Source organism: Strigops habroptila, chromosome W (assembly GCF_004027225.2).
Source record: "Strigops habroptila isolate Jane chromosome W, bStrHab1.2.pri, whole genome shotgun sequence".
Taxonomy (NCBI): Eukaryota; Metazoa; Chordata; class Aves; order Psittaciformes; family Psittacidae; genus Strigops; species Strigops habroptila.
In genome coordinates this window covers 9,349,136-9,371,307 of record NC_044301.2, presented here as the reverse complement: position 1 = coordinate 9,371,307, position 22,172 = coordinate 9,349,136, and the positions used below count along the sequence as shown (strand labels likewise).

The window sequence follows — 22,172 nt, the reverse complement described above, 5'->3', positions numbered from 1 at the left end:
GACTCCACTGTCCATTGTCTCAAAGATTGGTATGGGAAGCTGAGATGGGATTCCACCATCTATTGTCTGAGATGGGTGGGAGGAGCTGAGATAAGACCCCAACATCCATTGCCTGAGAGAAGGGTGTAAGGAACTGAAATGGGACTCCAGGGTTCATTGCCTGAGAGATGGGTGGGAGGAGCTGAGATAAGACTCTTCTGTCCATTATCTCCAGGATTGGTGTGAGGAATTGCTGCCCATTATCCCAAGAAATCTGCAGTTAGAAGAGCTGGCTGCAAGACCAGTGAAACTGATCCACCAGGAATGTGTAGTACCTGACATTAAGAACAGAGGTACTTCCCCCAACTCATAATAAAAGGGGGAAAAGGTAATTGCCAGAGAGGACACCTCCACGGGGACACCCACCTTTGATGACTACTACAGACTCCTGGGGACACTCTGCTCCAATACTGACTACGGACCCTGGAGGACTCCCACAACCTCCGATACCAACTACAGACCCTGGAGGACTCCCACCATTGAGGATGATGATTATGGACCCCCAGGACACCGCTGGATCCACAGTGGTGACTATCTCTCTCTGCACTCTGCATTCTTGCTTCATTTCTATCTTTTTTTTTTTTCCCCTGATCTGTCCTATCACGCTCTCTCTTCTATAATAATTTCCTTTTTATAATTATCTTTTTGTAATAAGCCGACTGATCACTTATGGTACTTGACCTCGTTTGCATCTTAATTTCACTCTTGGGATCATGAACGAAATGGGTCTGGCACTGGGTTTTTCCCCCAGTTGGACCCTGACAAACTCCCAGAGTTGATGACTCGCTTCATCCACTGTTGATACTGCTGCTTCCTTCCAGCTCATTGTTGCCAATGAGTTGGTATATGATGATGGCACACTCTGTGTAAATTTCGGCCACACAGGTCGTGTACATTTGACTTCATCTGGATCTACGGGTGTATCCCCGGCATCTGGCCTATGATAGATAATCTCTAGTACAGCTACTTCCCTCAGGTACTGGAGGCCTTTCTCTATCTCGATCCACTTGCCTGGGTGACACATAACATTGTCCTTGTAGGGACACCTTTCCTTCACAGCTGCCAAGAGCCACCTCCAGAGGCCAAGGACTCCTTTCTCTTGTGCAGTTTGTCATAAATTGAGACCACAACGGATCATAATCCAATTAAAATTTTATTAATTATAGCAAGTAGAATATGAGCAAAAACAGCGCTGGACGACAGGGGAGTCTGCGCTCCGCCAACTGCCGTTCTGAGCAGTTCAAACAGTCCCTTTTTATACATCTTTACTTCCGTGTTCATGAAGTAGTGGAGGTACTCTGCGCATGCTTCAGTTGTTGTTAGGGGGTCGTTTTCTGCCTCCTGGTGGTCGTTGAGGCCGAAGTAAGAAGTCTTCCTCCTTTGTCCCATAGTTGACCCCTCATTCATATGTCCTTATATGGGGTTGTTTGTCCTGTTTCTGTCGGTTCCTGGAAGTCTGGCGGTTATCTCGCGATTGTGGTTATCTTATCTTACGCAAGCGGTGTCTGGTAGCTGTTTGCATAAGCGATTTCACATCTTTTGTTGCCTAACCTTTACATTGAGCTTAACATAAATCTTAATAAACAATATCCTAGTCCATAGTTTCTCACAATCCCCCCTTTTTCTTTTTATCCTATTATTGTTTATTAGACGCTACTTTCATTTTCGGCACTGCGAACAAACCTTTTTCCACAATCCCAACATTTATCATAACACTCACAAGGTAATACCTCACAATTACAAAAGGCATAGTTCTCACGTGGCATAACACATTCACAACAATCTTCATCCTCATTAATAGATACACTCTTATATTTTGCCCCAGACCTCGTAGTTAAAATAAGCAGTTTAGCTATGTCAAACCGTTCTTTAATAAAGTGTAAAATATAACGTAATATACAAGGCCCAAATATGAGTCCCAAAATCAACATGATAAGCGGTCCTGCTAAGGCGGACAACAAAGTGGTTAGCCAAGGTGAAACATTAAACCAGTTTTCATACCATGACCTGCCCGCCTCACGATCTTTCTTACGTTGATCTAACCTTTTCCGGAGTTCAGACATGGTGTCCTGGACTACTCCCGTATGGTCAGCAAAAGAGCAACATTCTTCATTGAGAGCTACACATAACCCTCCTTCCTTTAAAAACAATAGATCTAATCCTCTTCTATTTTGCAGTACTACTTCTGATAAAGACTTTACTGAAGTGGCTAAATTTTGGATAGATTGTTCTATTTTTGCTAAATCTTCATCTACAGCCATCTGCAAACTTTGTAATTCCTGACCTTTTACTAGGGAGGCTATGCCTGTACCTGCTCCAACTCCGCCCGCTATCAGCAGGGTAGCTAGGGTTACTACTGTAATTGGCTCTCGTTTTTGTCTATTCAGGTCTCCTTCAAAGTGGCGTAACACCTCCTCAGAGGTGTGATAGATTAGACGAGGAACAATAATCGCCTGTACGCAAAACTGAGATTGATTAAACACGTTTAGGGATAGGCAAGGCGTTACTCCGATGTCTGAACAAACCCATTTAGCTCCTGGTGTCGGAATAGCCCATTTGTCATTTTGATTCTTGTGTTTCTCTATATTGGTGTTAGTGACTGTTCGGTTGCACAAAGGCTGATATTTTTTGGGCACTGTACCTATACATTTTCCTTGACCTGTTACTAATTGAATAGTAATTCCTTGCGTATGGTTCCTCTGGTCATCCCATGGGCATTCTCGTGGGTTTGAACCATTAGACCATTGAATCCTACCTGGTTTTCCAATTGCCTCAAAATATGGTGGTCTAACATTATAACCAACATTCTTCAGTTAAATTTGGTTTGCTTTCATTAAGGGCACGATAAGAGGCTTGCATTAGATTCCATAAGGGGTCTTTGGATTCTGACAACTCTCGATCCCTGGATGAGGAGAATTCAGTCACAATGTCATTAGTTGTTTCCGAAAGGGAGTTTGGAGAAGTGGTTGCGACGCTTGCGGGGGCAACCTTTTCTTCAGAGAAAGTGGGTGGATTCAGGACCAGGTTTGGTCCTATTGACAAAGGATCATGAGGAAGCTTTTCTTTAACTATTCTAAAGTAACTTCCCCTATCTGTTCCTGATTCCCAATATCTAATTCCCCAGATACGGCCAACTAACCATGTGTCATCTTGGGGTTCTTTTATAATGATTTCAATTCTGTTACAGGACACACTGCCACAGGGTTTTGTAGGGTGTCCATCAAAATCATGCTTTGGGGGAGTGCAGCCCGGGGGTCCCCAAGCTACATCTATATATTTATCTCCTCGCGTTTTCCAATCTGAAGCAAGTTTCACAACCCCAATAGCCACAGTAAAAATGACCTGGATAATTACAATAACCTCTGCCAGGGTCACTTGCTGGACATATATAAAATGCCTTGCATTGGGCCTGAAGCTTTGCTAGATCTGGGGTAAAAACAGGGGAGTCTTGTTCTATAGGTATCAGGGAATATAGATGCACGGAGAAATTCCACTTCCCTGGACCGATCTGAGTTTGAATTAATTTTGACTCTGGTAAATTATATAATTTCCAAGCCATAGGTTCATGAGGGTTTCCATTTGCTTGGGTTATTATCAATAACAAAACTAACGGTATACCAGAAAAAAGGGTGTCTGTCAATTTTGCCAATTTAAGTATGTTTTTACCAGTCCTGGGGAAGTTCGGCCATTGCTGCTTTTGTGTCCCATCGTTCTGGTTCTTTTCTCCACAGTTTGTTCCTCCTCTGCCTCGCCCGTCGACTCGGTTGCTTCGAGCCACGGGGTGTACCATCTTCTCGGCAGCAAGGGAATTCTTCAGGAGAACAGCTGTTTCGGGCTTTCTGCCTGTTTATATAGGCTTCCCACTTTGCAGCTTTAACTAATGGGGCAAAGCAAGACACGGTCAGTACTTCCCTTCTGCACTTTATAACCAAAATTTCAGCTACAAATGGAACTGGTTCGTTGGAGTGGTAACAATAATATTGAGGGTTTATTCCTTTGGCAAAAATTTCCCACCACTCATGGGATTCCCGAGTAATTTCTTGTTTAGATTCTAATTGTTTTAATTTCCACTCCGTGAGAGTTCTTTGGATTTTCCAACACTGTGTGCAAACTCCTATTGGAGGGTATCCACATTCACAATGTGCCCACCATTTATCCTGGCATACCTTACACCTAAAACAAGCAAATGGATAACAATTGCAGTTCAAATCATTACACCTAATTCGTATATCTAGAGTGCATATATTATTTACATCAACATATCTTCTATATTTAATATTGTGAGGTTGCATAAGTTTAGCAATTTCCTTCAACACACTTTGTACGCTTCCATATATAATAGAAAAAAAGAGAAATAATTATAGCAAATATAAACAGCAATACACACTTTTATACCGAAAGGTAATGCGGCAAAATAATCAAATAAAGTCTTTATCATTACGTTATCTTTTCAGGGTTATCTTGGTGTCACCTGGAGTACTGATTACTTTCCAGTGGGGTCTCGTCACTGGGCCTTTAATGCGACTGGCATGAGTCCATCCACGCTCAGCAGTTCGGACAGCTGTTTCTGTTGTAAGCAAAACAAGATAAGGTCCCTCCCAATTGGGTTTTAGGGTTTCTTCCTTCCACACTTTAATCAATATCCAATCCCCAGGTTTAACATTGTGAATTTTTAAGTCCAACGGGGGTCGTTGTACAATCAGTCCATGTTCCCAAAGCTTGTTACGATGTTCTGCTAATTGTGAAACATATTCATTAATCACACGGTCTCGAATTAAAACATTTGTTTGTGGACTTTCAATTCTATAAGACATTCCATACACCATTTCAAACGCTGATATTCCTACATCTGCTCGGGGTCTGGTTCTGAGAATTAATAGTGCCATGGGTAGGCACTTAATCCATGATAATTTGGTTTCTATCATTAATTTAGTCAAAATAGTTTTGATTTCTCCATTTATCCTTTCAACTTTTCCCGAACTTTGTGGATGCCATGGTGTATGGTATTCCCACTTAATCCCCAAGCTTTCAGCTAGATCTTTAACAATTTTTGACACAAAGTGTGTTCCTCTGTCCGAGTCGATTACTTCAGGTACTCCATATCGAGGTATAATGTGTTCAAGTAACACTTTAGTAACCTGGTTAGCAGTTGCCTTGGAGGTAGGAAAAGCCTCAACATAATGTGTTAAATGATCCACCATTACTAATAAATGTTTGTAACGCCCTACCCTGGGTAGTTCAGTAAAATCCACTTGTATGTGTGAGAAAGGTCTGTATGCTGGGGAACGTCCTCCAAGAGGTTTTTGTCTCATGTTGCTTCGATTAACCTTTTGACAGGTCTCGCAGGCTGCCGTGACTGTCTTTGCTATGTTATATACGCCTATACTGGCAAACTGTTGATTGAAATGATCAACTAACGCCTGGGTTCCCCAGTGTGTTCTACTGTGTATTTTTGAAAATATCTCGAGTGCTATGCCCTTCGGCAAGACTTCTCTCCCATCTGGCAATATGTACTTACCATCTTGTTCCTTAGCTCCCATTTGTTCTAGTTTTTCCTTTTCTGCAGACTCAAAACTCAAATTTTTACTAACAGGTACTTGTTGCATAGTCAAAATCATACTATAATTGCCTGCCACTCGTTTTGCTTCTGTATCAGCTGCATTATTTCCCCTAACTTGATAACTTGTACCTCGCTGGTGTCCCTTTATATGTACAACTGCTATTTTATTCGGCATTTTCAATGCCCCCAGAACTCGCCGAATTAATTCCGGGTGTATCAGTTCTTTTCCCTGTGAGTTAACAAATCCTCTTTCCTCCCATATTTTTCCAAAAGTGTGTACTACTCCGAACGCATAGCGTGAGTCTGTATATATAGTTCCATCCTTTCCCTTCAGTGACACTAATGCTTTCCACAATGCATACAGCTCACAGGCTTGAGCCGACCAGCTGGCACTCAGGGGGCCTGATTCTATTGTCTTAAATTCTCCTTTTTCCAACTTAACGATGGCATATCCGGACAATCGTTTACCTTCCACTATTCGTGATGACCCATCTATAAATAATACTTCTCCACATTGTAGTTCTTCTTCTTCTAAGTCTGGCCTAATGCGTGTCTGCTGTTCAATTGTTTGAAAACAATTGTGCAATAGTTCATTACCTTCTCCTGGGTACAAAAATTCAGCGGGGTTAACTGCTCCAATAGTTTTCAAAGGTAGATTAGGGGATTCTATAAGTATTCCCTCATACTTTAATAATCGGCTATCTGTAAGCCATTTTTCTGCTTTTTGTTGTAACACTCCCCTGATGTTATGAGGCACATATAAGACAACTTCTCCATTAAAGGTAATGCGATTCGTTTCCTCAAGTAATAAGGCAGCAGCAACAATGATTTGTAAACAACTCGGCCAACCCCTGCTCACAGGGTCCAACAGCTTTGATAGGTATGCCACCGGTTTCTTTTGTCCGGCCCATTCCTGAGTTAATACTCCGAATGCCGTTCCTTCATGTATGTTAACAAATAAATGGAATGGCCGCTTTAAATCTGGTAGGCTTAAAACCGGTGCTTGACTTAGCTCCCTTTTGAGACTGACAAACTGCTCTTGATCCTGAGGGGTCCACTTGGGTATTTTGTCTTTAGACAGTTGTTCATATAAAAATTTAACTTTAAAGCTGTAGTTCTCTATCCATTGCCTACAATACCCAAATAGCCCTAATGCCTGCCGAATTTGCCTCTTAGTGACGGGCATAGGTAATTCCAGAATTCCTTTAATGCGCTCTGGATCCAATATCTTCTTGCCGTTAAACAAATAATGCCCCAAATACTTCACTTTTTCCTCCACAAATTGTAACTTTTCTTGTGATACCCGTAGTCCCTTTTGTGCAAGAAAGTTTAGGAGTCGAATGCTTTCTTTTCTTACATCCTCCTTATTATTCCCTGCTATGAGCAGATCATCTACATACTGTAACAGCACGTTTCCCGTTTGTACCTGGTATTCTTTTAAGAGCTCTTCCAGGGCCTGTCCAAACAGATTAGGGGACTCAGTGAACCCTTGGGGAAGCACAGTCCATCTCAATTGCTGTCTACGGCCTGTCTCTATGTCTTCCCATTCAAAGGCAAAATAATCACGGCATTCTTCTGCCAGTGGACAGGCCCAAAAGGCATCCTTTAAATCAGCCACACTATACCAGGAGTTATGGGGTCCTAGCTTGCTTAGCAGTGTGTATGGATTTGCTACTACAGGGAACCGGGTGATAGTTCTTTTGTTTATTTCCCTTAAATCATGTACGAGTCGATATTTCCCATTTGGTTTCTTTACAGGCAGAATGGGGGTGTTAAAGGGTGACATACAAGGCTCTAAGATTCCTTGTGCTAACAATCGATCAATTTCTGGTTTTAATCCCCTCCGTCCTTCTAGGGATATGGGATATTGCCTTACCCTCACAGGTATGTGGGGTTCGGAAAGTTGGATTTTAATCGGTGGGATTTTCAGTCTACTAATTGTGTCCGGAGAGTACCAGACATCGGGGTTAATTTGTTTTTGATCATCCACGGTCAAAGGATAAGCAGACACTGTTAGCTCTTGATTTTTCACTTTAATTTCTAATTGCAATTCAACAATTAAATCTCGTCCTAACAGATTAAATTCTGCTTCAGGGACGAGCAAGAGTTCACCCATTCCAAATTTATTTTCAGTTTCGAATACCACATTTTTGATTTTGCTTACTTTAAAGGGTTCTCCTTTTGCCCCAATTACTTGTACTTTTTCAGGGGAAACTTTACATCCCTCAGGTATTTGCTTAATAGTTGATTTCTCAGCCCCAGTGTCTACTAAAAAGGTGAACTCTTGTTTATGGGGACCTATTTTTAATTTTATCAAGGGCTCATGATGACTCCGGTCCCCTAAGATATAGAGCCTCTGACTCTCCTATTCCGTTTTCAATATTTCCTCATCCCTGATCCTTTCTCTGCAATTCTTCTTTATATGTCCCTTCTTTCCACAGTAAAAACAACATCTCTGCTCCTTCTTTACTATTACGTTCCCTTGTTTCGTTCCAGCAGATCTGTGTTCACCAGTTCGTCCTTTGCGATCCTCTCTGACCGCTGCTACCATCATTTTTACTTGTTGCTTGCTGCTCTCTTCTTCCCGCCTTACGTAGACTTTCTGAGCTTCCCTCAATAATTCATCCAACCCTCTATTCTGCCAGTCTTCTAACTTTTCAATCTTCTTTCTGATATCTTCCCATGATTTTGCCACAAACTGAGTTTTGAGGAGCGCTTGCCCTAAAGGGTCGTCTGGATTTACCCCAGAGTACAGCTGAAGGGCTTTCCTCAGTCGTTCCAGCCACTCAGTAGGGCTTTCATCTTTCTTTTGCATTTCATTAAATGCTTTATTGATATTCTGGCCACGGGGTACTGCTTCTCTAATTCCCTGAATTACTATAGTTCTCAGGTCCTGCATATGAGTTCTATGCACCGGATCCTGATTATCCCAATTAGGTCTTTGAAGTGGCCATTTAATATCTGCTTGGGGTCCCTGGGCATGTTGAGCATCCCACAGTCTCATTCCTGCTCGTCTAATCATATCTCTTTCCTCGGTAGTAAATAATTGACCAAGGATAGATTGCATCTCATCCCAAGTATAAAGGTTTGGTCCCAAAAATTGATTTAATCTTTCTGCCACTCCCAGTGGGTCCTCAATTAAGTTTCCCATCTCGGTTCTTTTAAAATCTCGTAGGTCAGCCGAGTTTAGGGGTACGGAAATATATCCGATCACAGGTTGAGGTCCCCCCATGGGTATTTCCCTTAGGGGGTACATCTGAGCTGCCCCTTTTTGACTTCTAGTTACGCGTCTAGGAAGAGGGGGAGACCCTTGTTCCGACTCTGGTGGGGGAGTGGGCGCTCTGGGGACTTCTGCGGGAGCAGGAGGAGGAATGTAAGGAGGGGGGGTTAGAAGGGTTTCATCTAACTCTTCCTTCTTTTTCTTTTGTTTAGTTTTTATTTCATTCAGCGGGTAGAGTCTAGCTCCCGGTCTTTCTAGCCACACTTCCGCATATTGACTCTCCTCCGGGTTAAGAGGTTTTTTATTATTAACCCAGAGGTTTAATTGCTGTCTTACCCAATCTTCTTCTGACCCATAGACTGGCCAAAAGACATTTTTAGAAATCTTCTTCCCTCCCCATATCTTAGTACAATATTCTATCATTTTTTGCTTATCTTTCCCTAGGGTTCCAGGGAAATATCTCCAATTGTCTAAGATATATGCCAGAGGGGTATTCTTAGGTACAGTGTGTACCCTCCCCATGGGAGTCGAAGGCTTGCTGCCCTTCGCCCCCATCTTCTGGATTATCCACAGACACACACTCACTCGCTCCCCTTGTTCCTGGCCCAGTCCCTCGCGGGAGGTGGGAAACGCAGTACTAAAGGGTCCACACTCACTTGGTTCAGTATATCGAACCTCTCGTTCGTTATAATCCAGGAAACCCAATCCCGCCCGAACGGCAAACCCGCGAACAACTTCGCAATATACTTACGCGTCCTGCGTCTTCGTCCGGACTCCCGTGCACAGAATTTTATGGGATTTTACCGGTCTTTTTTTTTTTGCTCAATATCCTAGAATTTAGGTTCGTCGGTAAGGTTGGAGTGAGCTGTTGGTCGCGGGGCCGCGAAATGTCGCGGGGCGCCTCCCCGGAGGACCAAAGCCCACCGTTCCTTATCCGAGTCACGGCACCAGAAATTGTCATAAATTGAGACCACAACGGATCATAATCCAATTAAAATTTTATTAATTATAGCAAGTAGAATATGAGCAAAAACAGCGCTGGACGACAGGGGAGTCTGCGCTCCGCCAACTGCCGTTCTGAGCAGTTCAAACAGTCCCTTTTTATACATCTTTACTTCCGTGTTCATGAAGTAGTGGAGGTACTCTGCGCATGCTTCAGTTGTTGTTAGGGGGTCGTTTTCTGCCTCCTGGTGGTCGTTGAGGCCGAAGTAAGAAGTCTTCCTCCTTTGTCCCATAGTTGACCCCTCATTCATATGTCCTTATATGGGGTTGTTTGTCCTGTTTCTGTCGGTTCCTGGAAGTCTGGCGGTTATCTCGCGATTGTGGTTATCTTATCTTACGCAAGCGGTGTCTGGTAGCTGTTTGCATAAGCGATTTCACATCTTTTGTTGCCTAACCTTTACATTGAGCTTAACATAAATCTTAATAAACAATATCCTAGTCCATAGTTTCTCACAAGTTGCTTTGTCAATTCCCCCTTCCCTAGCAAGTGATCCTAGCTGCTTGGCTTCCCTACCTTCTAGTTTGTGACTGTTGGCCCCATTGTCCTAGCATTGGACCATCCAGGTAATGATGTGCGCATTTGGAAGACGGCTGAAATCTTTTTGCATATTTTGCAGCTCAGTTAATGACAGGGACTGATAAGTTACCTCTTATTCTGCCTCTTTCTGTTTCTTGTACTAATTCTTCTTCTCGTTCAGGTGTTGCCTCTTCTAGTTCTGGCATTGAGTCTTCATATTCCTTCACTACGAGTTGCTTTTTGTTTGCTTTTCATCTTGCTTATAGGGGCAACTGATAGTGGCACAGATTGGTCCTTTGGTTCAGCTGCAGTGTCTTTCACTGGGGTTGGAGTGGCTGCTGTGCTTGTGGTCGGAGATGGAGTAACCACGTTGTCTGTTTGCTGTGGTTTAAGCCCAGCCGGTAACTCGGAACCACGCAGCTGCTCACTCACTCCCCCCCTTCTTCCTCCCCCCGCTCCTGGAGGGATGGGGAAGAGAATCGGAAGAATGTAGCTCCCACGGGTTGAGATAAGAACAGTCCAGTAACTAAGGTATAATACAAAACCAGTACTGCTGCCACCAATGATAATAATGATTAGTGAAATAACAAGGGGAGAGGATACAATTGCTCACCACCCGCCGACCGATACCCAGCCCGACCCGAGCAGTGATCTGGCACTTCTGGGTAACTCCCCCCGGTTTATATACTGGGCATGACGTGCTGTGGTATGGAATACCCCTTTGGCTAGTTTGGGTCAGGTGTCCTGTCTCTGCTTCCTCCCGGCTTCCCCTCCTCCCTGGCAAAGCATGAGACTGAGAAAGTCCTTGGTTGGAATAAACATTACTTAGCAACAACTAAAAACATCAGTGTTATCAGCGTTGTTCCCAGGCTGAAAGTTAAAAAACACAGCATGCGCCAGCTACTAAGAAGGAGAAAAATGACTGCTATAGCTGAACCCAGGACAGCCCGCCATGCACAGACACTGTCGACAGGATGGAGGCTAAGGAAAATGTCAGAAAAACGTCAAGAAATGAAGTGCGTGTGTGACTTCCCTCTTTCCCACAGATTATTAGAAGTAGAGGCATACCTCTCTGACTGAGTTCTGTCTTTCTGCAGGGTTCTGTTTCCATTTAGAGCTTCTGTTCCTCTGGGTTACATAAAATCCTTTTTAAATATTGAAAATATTTGCATCCAGTCCTTGCATATATTACCCTATGTTTGCCTTCAGTCTTGATGTTACCATCTTTTAAATTATGTGAAAAGCTTGGTTTTCTTCCCTATAAAATGATTAAACAGACTAAAATAAATCTTAGTAGTGTGAATACAGCCCGATTCTAGTGCAAATGTGAAGCACCTCTACTGAAGTTAATGAATTTAATGAATCTAAAATCAATTTACTCAAAGCAAAATTTGACTTTGAATGCCGCTGACCACAAATTTTCTGTTACAGGTTGGTAATATAAATCTTCTTCTGCACAAACACTGAAAAAATTAAATAAGTCTAAACCCAACACCATTAATTTGCCCCTGAATTCTTGTAAAATGAAACCCCTGCCAAGTTTCCAGGGAATGTGTTTGATAAGGACTGGGCATCCTTGTGACCTTATTAAATACTCTTCTAGTGTGGGAATATATCTTACACACTGTCCCCAGTAAGAATAGTAACATTGCTAACTTTGTAACAGATAGCTAAAAACAGACTACTTCACACCTTGTGTAAATTATTCCAGTATCTAGTGGATGATGTGCAAAAACTAACATGTGAGACCAGAGGTTTTATTTAAAACTGAAAGGGTACAAGAAGAGAGAGCTCAAATGATGACTTGGGTAATTAAAACTGTCTAATCTGGCTCTTTTCTGACTCTAGAGTTGCGCATGAAGGTTTACATTGTGATTCAGCCCATTACTGATGAATAATTGGATTGACAACTGAGGAGCTCACATCACCTTCTTTCCATGGTTTGTTGATGGAAAAATAGCACTTCAGTGATTAAAATTCAAGTGACATGAGAAGTATAGCTGATGTCACTAAAGAAAAATACCACAGAAATGCCCTTCCACAGTACAATGGGGTCTAGAGATACCCCCCTTTCTTCTCTCCCCTCTTCCCATTTATTTTATATTTTTAATGGACTGAAGCTCTGCAGAATCTAATACATAGATACAGAGGCCTGAATGCTGTGTTAACAAAGGCAACAGCATTATTACTTTGTTGACCCCCAGTTTCTAAGGGGCTTTTGAGGGTAAGCTATTGTCGTGGTTTAAGCCCAGCCGGTAACTCAGAACCATGCAGCCACTCATTCACACATACCCCTTCTTCCTCCCCCCGCTCCCGGAGGGATGGAGAGGAGAATCGAAAGAATGTAACTCCCATGGGCTGAGATAAGAACAGTCCAGTAACTAAGGTATAATACAAAACTACTACTGCTACCACTGATGATGATAATAATAATAATAATAATAATAATAATGATACGGCAAATAACAAGGGGAGAGGACTCAATTGCTCACCACGTGCCTACTGATACCCAGCCCGACCGGAGCAGTGATCTGGGCCTTCCGGGTACCTCCCCCCAGTTTATATACTGGGCATGACGCGCTGTGGCATGGAATACCCCTTTGGCTAGTTTGGGTCAGGTGTCCTGTCTCTGCTTCCTCCCGGCTTCCCCTCCTCCCTGGCAAAGCATGAGACTGAGAAAGTCCTTGGTTGGAATAAACATTACTTAGCAACAACTAAAAATATCAGTGTTATCAGCATTGGTCCCAGGCTGAAAGTCAAAACCACAGCACTTCACCAGCTATTAAGAAGGAGAAAAATGACTGCTACTGCTGAACCCAGGACAGCTATTTAATTCTAGTTGTATAAACTCTGCTTTGTAACACATTAAACACTTCATAAAATTGTACAGTTAAACCCAGGCGTATTGCTAATTTAACCTATTATTGAAGAGAACTTTGCAGACTTTCTTTATAGGTGTATTTTATTGTTAGACTTCAATGTTCACTTCATAACAGGGCTTGTCAGTTGTGTAGTAAACTAAAAAATATATTGAAAGAGTACGGTGTGTTCTGGGGTTGATTAGCTAGCCAGCACACTAGTTACCAGAGTTTAGAGTGAATCTGCTGTCTAAAATAGACTGGGACATCCAATCAATAAATCCATTTTTTAAAATTAGGCAAGACTGTGAAGTCTGACAGAATGCACTGGCATGAAAGTGGTCCTTGTTGTTGATATTTTTAAATAGTTTTGACCCAAAGCTTTGTCTGTATTTGATGTTTCACTGAAAACCTGTGATGACTCAGTGATAATAAACTTTGTAATAGATTTATGAATCTTCACTGTTTAGCCAGATTTTCAAAATGGCTGTTATTGAGTCTGACTTTCAGAAATTCCTGCTCCACTGTCCTGGGTTCAGCTATAGCAGTCATTTTTCTCCTTCTTAGTAGCTGGTACAATGCTGTGTTTTTTAACTTTCAGCCTGGGAACAACGCTGATAACACCGATGTTTTTAGTTGTTGCTAAGTAATGTTTACTCCGACCAAGGACTTTCTTAGTCTCATGCTTTGCCAGGGAGGAGGGGAAGCCGGGAGGAAGCAGAGACAGGACACCTGACCCAAACTGGCCAAAGGGGTATTCCATCCCACAGCAGGTCATGGCCAGTATATAAACTGGGGGGAGTTACCCAGAAGGGCTAGATCGCTGCTCGGGTTGGGCTGGGTATCGGTCGGCGGGTGGTGAGCAATTGTATCCTCTCCCCTTGTTATTTCCCTTATCATTATTATCATTGGTGGTAGCAGTAGTGGTTTTGTATTATACCTTAGTTGCGGGACTGCTCTTATCTCAACCCGTGGGAGTTACATTCTTCCGATTCTCCTCCCATCCCTCCGGGAGCAGGGGGAGGAAGAAGGGGGGGAGTGAGCGAGTGGCTGCATGGTTCCGAGTTACCGGCTGGGCTCAAACCACTGCATCCACGCTTTAGGAGTGATAAGTCCTTTGAAAATTCAGAATAAGCTTTGCCAATTGGCCTATTTCAAAGCCTAAGAGTACTTTAAGTTCACATGACGTAAGAGCTGGTGGAAACTAAGTAGATGCAGCTGTTTACAGTGTATTTGCACTGAAAACAGGTATGTTCAATGGTATATGTACTTCTATATCTGCATGGCCTCCTGCTATGTTGTTTTTCTTGAGAATTTAGAAGTTCTTAAATATCACTGAAATATTTTAAGATACGCTGGAGGGAAGGGATGCCATCCAGAGGGACCTTGACACGCTTGTGAGGTGGGCCGATGCCAACCTTACGAAGTTTAATCAAGCCAAGTGCAAGGTCCTACACCTGGGTCAGGGCAACCCCAGGCACTGCTACAGGCTGGGCAGAGAAGAGATTCAGAGCAGCCCTGCAGAAAAGGACTTGGGGGTGTTGGTTGACGAAAAGCTTAACATGAGCCGGCAGTGTGCACTTGCAGCCCAGAAAGCCAGCCGTATCCTGGGCTGCATCAAAAGAAGCGTGACCAGCAGGTCGAAGGAGGTGATCCTGCCCCTCTACTCTGCTCTCGTGAGACCCCACTTGGAGTACTGCGTACAGTTCTGGTGTCCTCAACATAAAAAGGACATGGAGCTGTTGGAACGAGTCCAGAGGAGGGCCACGAGGATGATAAGAGGGCTGGGGCACCTCCCATATGAAGACAGGCTGAGAAAGTTGGGGCTGTTCAGCCTGGAGAAGAGAAGGCTGCGTGGTGACCTCATAGCAGCCTTCCAGTATCTGAAGGGGGTCTACAAGGATGCTGGGGAGGGACTCTTCCTTAGGGACTGTAGTGGTAGGACAAGGGGTAATGGGTTCAAACTTAAACAGAGGAAGTTTAGATTAGATATAAGGAAGAAGTTCTTTACAGTGAGGGTGGTGAGGCACTGGAATGGGTTGCCCAGGGAGGTTGTGGATGCTCCATCCCTGGCGGTGTTCAAGGCCAGGTTGGACAGAGCCTTGAGCCACATGGTTTAGGGCAAGGTGTCCCTGCCCATGGCAGGGGGGTTGGAACTAGATGATCTTAAGGTCCTTTCCAACCCTTACGATTCTATGATTCTATGATTCTATAAGTTCCAACTTTATTATTTGGTATTCTCAACATGGAAATTTAAGAAATTTGTAATATTTGCATCACAAACCAAACTTTCACTGAAAGTTTCTATCCCATGGCTGAATGGATAGAAAAATACTGTATTCTATCACAACTTTGAGAGGACATTGACATTAAACTGTTAGAATTCAGATATTCTTGTCCTAAATCATACATATTCTAAAACATTCCTTCATATTTTCTAAAATATATACTCTCTGAAACATCAGAAAAATCTCACTTTTCAGTCAAGTGAACTATCTACCTTGACTTTTCAGGCGCTTTTTATGCAGTTACTGTTTTGCTTTTCTTAAAAGATACAGTTAATCAAAATGATTTGGCAAACAAAATCAAATGAACTGTAACTACTCTTCATTACCATGCTGTATCTTTCTAAATTTACCCCAGCTTTTCTGCAAGATGCTCATTCTGTTAACAATGGAATTTTTAAAATATTGCTTGATATACTCCATGCTCTGCAGGTCTAATTTTCAACTAGAATCTGCAGTGTTCCAGGAATCCTTGCATAATCTGGAATGTGCTATAAATAGAACATGCACTCAAAGGAAGGAAAGCATGACTTATTTTGTAACTATATGCTTGCCACAGATGCAGCTTCAATCCAAAGTCAAATTGCTCGTCAGGGCTGCCAAGTTGTCAGATAGGCAAAGAAATTTCCTGCAGTGTGCAAGGTGACTTTTCAGACTAGAAGGAGTGGGGGAGGAAGGAGGTTTCCCTTCTGCTGAGTAACTGGTTTCAGTCCTTTTACTAGGCTGTTTATATCTCCAGTTTGAGATACTCCCCCACAGTGAGATCAGACTGACTGTTCAAGAAGGTCTGTGAGACACTGAGTTATGGTCTTTATTGGGTCCCTGTTGGTACCAGCAGGTCTGCCACTGAAAAGAGCTGAACCTTCACAACACAGAGTAAAAAGGACATAAGAAGCGAGCAATTGTACCTTCACCCTATTTCTGTGTGCCATTCACAGCTGCTGACAGGAGAGGTGGTTAGGTCTTCCACAGGAAGGAGCCATGTGGAGACCACTACAGCCCTCTTAAGGCACCAGTTTCTAACAGGAGGTGAAGCTCCCAGCAAGGGGACTCCATTCCTCTCTAGGCTTGCTAGGAACAGGGAGAGGAGAAAACAGCAATGCAAGAATCAGTGTCTGAGTCCAGATTTCTGTCTGGTTGATTGTTTCTTGTTTACTACTTTTTTCCTTGTGTGCCAATGTTTGAAGGGCATTTTGGAGGAAGAAGGTGGCTCTTATTCACTTTCTCAGATCTGTGATCACATAATGTTTTGTGTCTTCCTTAGGTCTGTTCCTTTGAATCTTCCTGAATCCAGACCAACAATGTGCTTTTGCTGTAATTATGGAAAGTTCTGAAATACATACCTATTTCCTGTCTTTCTACTACCTCTGTTTGTGAAAGTTGATTCCTTCTCATTCTCTTCTGTGAATGCTCCTCAGTCAGGTCATCAAATAATTGTGAAGACTTCATTCCCAATAAGCTGAAATGAAAAAATCAGTCTATCTTATCCAATTTCTCCAAAACGCCAATGTATCAAAAGACCTAATCTTAAACACTGCTGAAGTATAAATAAAATTGGAGGATGATAAGGAGATGTGTCCTGGGTTCAGCTATAGCAGTCATTTTTCTCCTTCTTAGTAGCTGGTGCAGTGCTGTGTTTTTTAACTTTCAGCCTGGGAACAACGCTGATAACACCGATGTTTTTAGTTGTTGCTAAGTAATGTTTACTCTGACCAAGGACTTTCTCAGTCTCATGCTTTGCCAGGGAGGAGGGGAAGCCGGGAGGAAGCAGAGACAGGACACCTGACCCAAACTAGCCAAAGGGGGGGTATTCCATCCCACAGCAGGTCATGCCCAGTATATAAACCGGGGGGAGTTACCCGGAAGGCCCAGATCACTGCTCGGGTCGGGCTGGGTATCGGTCGGCGGGTGGTGAGCAATTGTATCCTCTCCCCTTGTTATTTCACTAATCATTATTATCATTGGTGGTAGCAGTAGTGGTTTGTATTATACCTTAGTTGTGGGACTGCTCTTATCTCAACCCGTGGGAGTTACATTCTTCCCATTCTCCTCCCCATCCCTCCGGGAGCGGGGGGAGGAAGAAGGGAGGGAGTGAGCGAGCGGCTGTGTGGTTCTGAGTTACCGGCTGGGCTCAAACCACGACAGTCCTTTTTGGCACCCAACGTGGGGCCCGAAAGGTTGAGATAACGACAGATCTGACCAGAGTGTGTTTAATCATATTTGTGATAAGCATTCATTGTTACTACTCGTCACAATGGTGATTATTTGGCTCTCAGACTTGTTGCGCTTGATCTCAGAGTTTCAGCATGTTGTACCTTACTTACAGCCACTATTTGCTGTTTTAGTGTTTATCGGCTGGGGGGCCTGGGCTAAGGTTCTTGTTTCACTGTACTTCATGGTAATGACTTGTAATACAATAGACTCATTGATCATGAAACTGGTCTGGTTTGTGCTTCCAGCGTGGCCATCACCTCTATGCATTGGGAGGTATATAATGAAATATTTTAGCAATTGCATATCTTTTTTTTTCTCCTTGGGGGGTAAACTTACGAAGGAAGCATTCTCTTTCACCCCCCGTTCCCCCACCAGCCTATTTGCAACAGCAGTTGAGAGTTCTGAAGGTTTTAGATGGCCTTTGAGTACCCTTGAAACCTGCCTGCTGATTGTGCTGGGGATCAGCATGTTGGCAAACATACGGAGTGTGTTTTACCCACAGCCATCCCGTCATAGGAACATCCTATTTCGTTTAATGTCAAAAATTCAGCAGTATCAGGTTCGAATCTGGTCTAGGGTTAGACGACGATATAGGAGGACCACCAGGAGATTTTCCCTGAGGCTGGACAGCTATGAGTGGCAGGGTGTGTGGGATAGTATGGGCAAGTATCTAGGCCAGTGGGCCCCTCCAGTGCTTTGCAACTTCACCACTGAACAAGTGCAACATCCGGAAAAACTAGTAAAACACTTAAACGAGGTGTGCTGTCGTCCTGGTTATACCAGAGAGGGACAAATTTTGGCAACGTGCTGGGGCTTGGCCTACGCCTACAGAGCCCTGCTCAACACTATCCAGCACCTTCAAAGGGAAAAAAATGTCTCTGGATCTGATGGCAAAGCAACAGACAACGCAGCTATGCCAACTGCAAGCACAGCAGCTACTCAGACCCTGACCACAACAGACAACACAGCTACTCCAAGTACAGCAGCTACATCAACCCCAGTGACAAGCACAACAGCTACTCAAACCCTGACCACAACAGACAACGCAACTACTCCAACTTCAAATACAGCAGTTACACCAACCCCAGTGACAAGCACAACAACAGCTACTCAAACCCCAACAGCAACCGACAATGTGGCTACACCAAGCACCGCAGCCATGCCAACCCCAGTGACAAGCACAGTAGCTACTCAAACCCCGATAGCAACAGACAATATAGCTACTCCAAGCACCGCAGCTACACCAACCCCAGTGACAAGCACAGTAGCTACTCAAACCCCGACAGCAACAGACAATATAGCTACTCCAAGCACCGCAGCTACACCAACCCCAGTGACATACACAGTAGCTATTCAAACCCCGACAGCAACAGACAATGCAGCTGTTGGTGTTACTCAACTCCCAAGCACAACAGCTGCACCAACCCCAGCAATAGACATTGCAACCACTCCAATCCTAGTGGCAGACACTGCAGCCACTCCAACCACAGTGACAAACACTGCAGCTAAACCAAATGGCCAGTTTGTGACAATGTCTGTTGCCCCTGTAAGCAAAAGCAGACAAAGAGCAACCAGCGAAGTGAAGAAAGTTGAAGACCCAATGCCATTACTACATGCAACAGCATCTGAACAAGAGTTACTACTACGTGGGTCAGAGGAAGAGGAAGAAGAGGTCACTTCTCGACCCCGGACCTCAACCGAACTGCGGAATATGCGAAAAGATTTCACCCGTCTTCCAGGGGAGCACATTGTCACCTGGTTGCTCCGGTGCTGGGACAATGGGGCCGACGGTCACGAACTAGAAGGTAGGGAAGCCAAGCAGCTGGGATCACTTGCTAAGGCAGGAGGAATTGACAAAGCGATTGCAAGAGAGAAGCGATCCCTCAGTCTTTGGAGGCGGCTCCTGGCAGCTGTGAAGGAAAGGTTTCCCTACAAAGACGATATTACGAGTCGCTCAGCCAACTGGACCACGATAGAGAAAGGCATCCAGTCCCTGAGGGAATCAGCCATTCTAGAGATGATCTATCGTAGGCCGGATGCCAGGAACACATCCGTAGATCCAGATGAAGTCGAATGTACATGACTCATGTGGCGGAAACTTACACTGAGTGCGCCATCATCATATGCCCACACATTGGCATCAATGACCTGGAATGATGGAGTATCACCAACAGTGGATTACCTGAGTCGTCAACTCCAAGAGTTCGAAGACAATCTCACCCCTTCCATCATTTCAGCTGTGGAAAAACTGTCCCAGGAGTTCAAACAATTGAGAGACGATTTATCCGATCTATCCAGCTCCCCACGCTTACCAACCCATGTTTCAGCTATTAACAGAAGGCGCCCTACTGCTCGAGAAAGAAAATATAGGAGGTACACGCCACGGGCCACCCTATGGTTTTACCTGCGGGATCACGGAGAAGACATGAGAAAGTGGGATGGAAAACCTACCTCAGTTCTGGAGCAACGGGTGCGTGAACTGAAGAGGAGAACAATGGTCAAGGATGATCCTCCCAGGAAAGCTGCTGCTCCAGTCTCTGGCGAGCAGTTTCCCAGATGGAGTGAAAGAGCTGATTTTACTCCAGCTCCTGTGATAAGGAATACTAATCCCTTTCTACAAGACAGAAGTGGAGAATTTTGTGATCACTATTAGAGGGGCCCTGCCTCCAGCCAGGTGGAGGAGAGGGATAATCGGGTTTACTGGACTGTGTGGATCAGATGGCCTGGCACATCAGTCCCACAGAAGTATAAGGCTCTAGTAGATACCGGTGCGCAGTGTACTCTGATGCCATCAAGGTATCAAGGGGTGAAACCCATTTATATTTCTGGAGTGACAGGAGGATCCCAAGCGTTAACTATGCTGGAAGCTGAAATCAGCCTGACTGGGAGGAAGTGGCAAAAACACCCCATTGTGACTGGTCCAGGGGCTCCATGCATCCTTGGCATAGACTATCTCAGGAGAGGGTACTTCAAAGACCCAAAAGGGTATAGATGGGCTTTTGGTATCGCTGCCTTGGAGACAGAGGAAATTAAGCAGCTGTCCACCTTGCCTGGTCTCTCAGAGGATCCTTCTGTTGTGGGGTTGCTGAAGGTCGAAGAACAACAAGTGCCACAACAGTGCACCGGCGGCAATATCGCACCAACCGAGACTCCTTGATTCCCATCCATAAGCTGATCCGCAGACTGGAGAGCCAAGGAGTGATCAGCAGGACCCGCTCACCCTTTAATAGCCCCATATGGCCAGTGCAAAAGTCTAATGGAGAGTGGAGATTAACAGTAGACTATCGTGGCCTGAACGAAGTCACACCACCATTGAGTGCTGCCGTACCGGACATGTTAGAACTTCAGTATGAACTGGAGTCAAAGGCAGCCAAGTGGGATGCCACAATTGACATTGCCAATGCATTTTTCTCAATCCCTTTGGCAGCAGAATGCAGGCCACAGTTTGCTTTCACTTGGAGGGGCGTCCAGTACACTTGGAACCGACTGCCCCAGGGGTGGAAACACAGCCCTACCATCTGCCATGGATTGATCCAGACTGCACTGGAACAGGGGCAAGCCCCATAACACCTGCACTACATTGATGACATCGTCGTGTGGGGTGATACAGCGGAAGAAGTTTTTGAGAAAGGGAGGAAGATAATCCAAATCCTGCTGAAGGCCGGTTTTGCCATAAAATGGAATAAGGTCAAGGGACCTGCACAGGAGATTCAATTTTTGGGAATAAAATGGCAAGATGGACGCCGCCAGATCCCCACAGACGTGATCAACAAGATAACAGCAATGTCTCCACCAACTAACAAGAAAGAAACACAAGCTTTCTTAGGTGTTGTGGGGTTCTGGAGAATGCACATCCCAAATTACAGTCTGATTGTAAGCCCTCTCTACCACGTGACCCGGAAGAAGAATGATTTCAAATGGGGCCCTGAGCAACAACAAGCCTTTGAACAAATTAAACGAGAAATAGTTCATGCAGTAGCCCTTGGACCAGTCCGGGCCGGGCCAGATGTGAATCGAGTCAGTTTGCAGAGGTGAAAGCCATCCAGCTGGCCTTGGACATTGCTGAACGAGAAAAATGGCCAGTACTTTATCTCTATACTGACTCATGGATGGTGGCAAATGCCCTGTGGGGGTGGTTGCAGCAATGGAAGCAGAGCAACTGGCAACGCAGAAGTAAACCCATCTGGGCTGCTGCATTGTGGCAAGATATCGCTGCTCAGGTGCAGAACCTGGTGGTGAAGGTACGCCACGTAGATGCTCATGTACCCAAGAGTCGGGCCACTGAGGAACACCAGAACAACCAGCAAGTGGATAAAGCTGCTAAGATTAAAGTGGCTCAGATGGACTTGGATTGGCAACATAAGGGTGAATTATTTTTAGCCCAGTGGGCCCATGACACTTCAGGCCATCAAGGCAGAGATGCAACATATAGATGGGCTCGTGATCGAGGGGTGGACTTAACGATGGACACTATTGC

At 44.4% G+C, this 22,172-nt stretch overlaps 1 long non-coding RNA gene across 1 annotated transcript; it reads right to left on the bottom strand.

Annotated features, from left to right (window-relative positions):
• Positions 1–3,551: 3,551 nt before the first annotated feature.
• LOC115619136 lies at positions 3,552–10,260 on the bottom strand. The gene is made up of 2 exons (XR_003994930.2): positions 9,571–10,260; positions 3,552–3,916 (listed from the first exon to the last, which is right to left on the bottom strand). It is a non-coding gene; the product is annotated as an uncharacterized LOC115619136 (long non-coding RNA).
• Between the last annotated feature and the right edge of the window lie 11,912 nt (positions 10,261–22,172).